Below are 3,676 nucleotides of genomic sequence, written 5' to 3' on the forward strand. Positions count from 1 at the left end.
TAGTTTTACTGAACTTAAATTAATTTTACTGAAATAAAATTATTTTTGCTGAACTGAAATTATTTTTACTGATTTTCTGTTATAATTCTTCTTTAAGAAAACTGAATTTTGCTGAACTGAAACTATTTTTACTGAACTGAAATTAATTTTACTGAAGTGAACTTATTTTTACTGAACTGGAATTATTTTTACTTAATATTATTTTTTTAAGGTGAAGAGAACAAGGCCTTATTTAAAAATTATTACAGATATTTAAAAAAAATAGCAATTCAAGGAAGATTACTAATTCCATTGAAAAAAAAAATCACGCCGTGATAAATATAATTATGCACGGGGATTCCCTAGTAAACACATTACAAAATAGGAGTATAAAAAATGAAAAAGACCCTAAGCTTTCCAATTGATGGTGAAGCCATTGGGGATGGCAAATAACCATACTCCTATATACTAAGAAAAAAATAAATTTATAGTACTACACATGATTTTTTTTTTTTTTTTTTTTTGAATTTAATAAATTGGCTTCTCCATAGCATTATCCAAAATAACATATTATCTACATGGACACAAATGCCAAGGTGAATGGGCCAATAAAAGGAAGTGGGCCCAAATGGGTATGAATAAGTGAACCCAAATTGAGGCCCAATAGATTGGAGTCAGGAAGTCATATTGCAGGCTCCAGTTTTGGACTTATCTAACATAGACCACATGACCTGGACATCCTCGTATGTGCAAGCCATCACCTCTCCATGTAGGGCCATCACTGTATTTTCATTTTCTGTTCATTCAATCATTTGCCAAAAAAAATAATTAGATTCATATATTCCATTTTATAATAATAATACATCATAATTTATAGTTATAGTAATAATTAAGCATAATTAATCACAAACAATTTTAATCACAAATCAAGAGTAAATTAATTTTCTATTGGTTGGATGTAGCAAGGAAATATTGTAAATCAATATGGATAATTTGTGGTTGATCCAAATTTCATTGGTCAATAATAATTTAGAAACTTCTTCGTATTATATTTTAAATAGTCTTTACAAGATTGTCTTGTTTCCAATTTCGCTAGCCATGTCGGCACAATTTCTCATTACTTTATTTACTACTGGCTCTACCATAGAATATAAATTCACCTACCCTTTCAATACAACTTCTAACAAAGTGAAAATTTGAGAAATCGAACACTTTTTAATGACATGAGGCCATATGGGATACCAATCAAATATTCAAAAAGCTAATCCATCTATACAAATATGAAATCCTAGCTAATTGCTTGATTTTACAATGAAAGTTCATATGGCACGAAGGACTGATCTAATCTATTCGAATTTAGTTATCATATTACTAGTTCAAATCACCACGGCAAAAAATTGTCAAGCCGAGGCAATCAACTTACATAAGAAACTTAAAAAAAAAAAAAAAAAAAAAAAAAAAAAAAAAAAAAAAAAATGTAATACCTTGCTTGGATTTCTTATCCTTAGGAGGTTGATGGTTAAGAAAGGTGCAAGCTTTTTTGAAAGGAGAAGTGATTGTTTTAACCCAAGATGCTGCCATATTCTCTTTTTTCTTTTTCTATTTGTGTGAATAATATATAACAACGAAATTATGTTATGCTTTTTCTTTGCTGACAATATAGATAAAGAGATGATGTTTTGATGATTTTTATTTTTTAGCAATATGGACTGACCTCTCATCAGTTCTTCAAGATGGGTCTTATATATACCAAGATATGTTATAGCCCCACCTCTCACATTTATTTTAAAATTCCAAAATTTATTAAAAAAATTATTAAAATAAAATAAAAAATAATTATAAAAAAGTGAAAAAAATAGTAGTAGAAAGAAAGATAAGGGTGTGGAAAAAGGAAGGCAAGATCCGTGAGATGAGCCAAAGAGGGAGGGTGAGAAGAAAGAGGGAATATGACATGATTTTATATTTTATAATATTTATATTATTAATTAAAATAATTAAATTATTTTGTAAAAAATGAAATAAATAAAATTGGGGGGGGGGGGGGGGGGGGGGGGGGGGACTAACTATTAAAACAAGTTCTGAAGCAAGCACATGCGGCACGCTCTCTACATTACTCAACACGTGAACCAACTTTACTTTATTTCGGAATGTGACGCCTAACCTCCTCTTCTTCCCTTAATTTTATTGTGTATAATCTCTTTCGTTGGACTTTGATTTCATTTCATTTTAGGTTGCCCATCATATTTCTATTTACTCCTTTATCTTGGTTGAGTTCTTCAAAGTCTTTTTTGCAATGTTTTGTGTGATTTTTACTTTGAACAAGAAGATATAAATCATGTAGTGGGTAGTCTTGGACTTTGGATAATGAGAGTGGCATGGCCAGGAGGGTTTTTATCCATCGGGTTTTGACTGCGTTACTACCTCCATTTCTTATTAATTATAACAAAGGGTATTATTATATGTGATATATAAAAATCTATTTGTTGCAAATAATAAGAATCAGAGGTGGTATTTTAATTTAGGTTATTGATTTGCTATTTAGCTTTGCAGAAGTTTATTTATTTCATTGTTGGTTAAGAAAGATAATTAATTTTTATCTTAATCATATCAATATTCTTATAGGTGTAATCAACTTGATTGAGTCACATCAGTTCACTTTCAATTCGAGTTTAGATAATACTACGACCTAATTTTGGTTACAATTTGTACGTGAGTTAAATAATTTTTGAATAAGTAAATAAGTCTAGTTAATAAGAACGGGTAGGTTAGTTTGTTGCATACAAAATCATTTGGGAAAAGATTTAGACATTTCAAAAGTTAGTTTTGTCACTCATTCTATAAGAGGATAATAAACTTTTGGTACTCTACTAATAGGGAACTTCTAAAATCAATTTTGTTAGTGCCCATATTCATTTCTGGTATATTGGATATTCGTCAAAGAGGTTAGGTAACAATGTATGATACGAGTAGATGTTAATTAGTAGGTGTCATTATAATTTGGGTGACTGAGACAAGTTTAGTCAGGTCTGTAGGGACATTTATGTCTAATTTTGGTTTAAGTCATACTAAATTATTAGCACTATCAAAACGGTTTGACAGTTCGGTTTCGGTTCGGTTTGAAATCGGTTCGGTATTCAATCGGGTCGGTTTGGAATCGATTTAATTGTCTCACGGGTCGGTTTTGGTTCGGTTTAAATAGTTATCGGTTCGATTCGGTTTCGGTTTATTCTTAAGCGGTTTTAATTCAGTTCGGGTTGTAAACAGTCCGGGTAGTAAACGGTTCGGTGCAGACGGGTTGCGGTTTGTTAACGGTGCGGTGTAAACGGTTTTTATCCCGGTTCAAACAGTTTCGGGTTGGAAACGGTTGCGGGTTAGAAACAGTTCGGTTCTTTTTTTTGGTTCAGTTCATAACTGGTTCGGTTCTTTTTCGGTTCAGTTTTTAACTAGTTCGGTTCTTTTTCGGTTCAGTTTATAACTGGTTCGGTTCTTCGATGGTTTAACCACTTTAATGTTATTCATATCGGTTCCATTTCAAGTTTACTAAATTACGGTTTGGGTCGGTTTTCGGTTTCAAAAAATAAATTGTTTATCGAGTTGTTTGGATTCGGGCAGTTAAATGGTTTTGGTTTGAAATTTGATAGTACTTGCTAACCTTTTGCGTTCACAAGTTTTATATAAAGTCGCGAATCATTTCATA

General features: G+C 31.2%; 1 long non-coding RNA gene across 1 annotated transcript; it reads right to left on the minus strand.

Annotated features, from left to right (window-relative positions):
• Positions 1–261: 261 nt before the first annotated feature.
• Positions 262–1,955, minus strand: LOC145581933 (uncharacterized). Its single transcript, XR_014099706.1, has 2 exons — positions 1,464–1,955; positions 262–775 (listed from the first exon to the last, which is right to left on the minus strand). It is a non-coding gene; the product is annotated as an uncharacterized LOC145581933 (long non-coding RNA).
• Positions 1,956–3,676: the final 1,721 nt, after the last annotated feature.

Source organism: Chenopodium album, chromosome 15 (genome assembly GCF_948465745.1).
Source record: "Chenopodium album chromosome 15, dcCheAlbu1.1, whole genome shotgun sequence".
NCBI lineage: Eukaryota > Viridiplantae > Streptophyta > Magnoliopsida > Caryophyllales > Amaranthaceae > Chenopodium > Chenopodium album.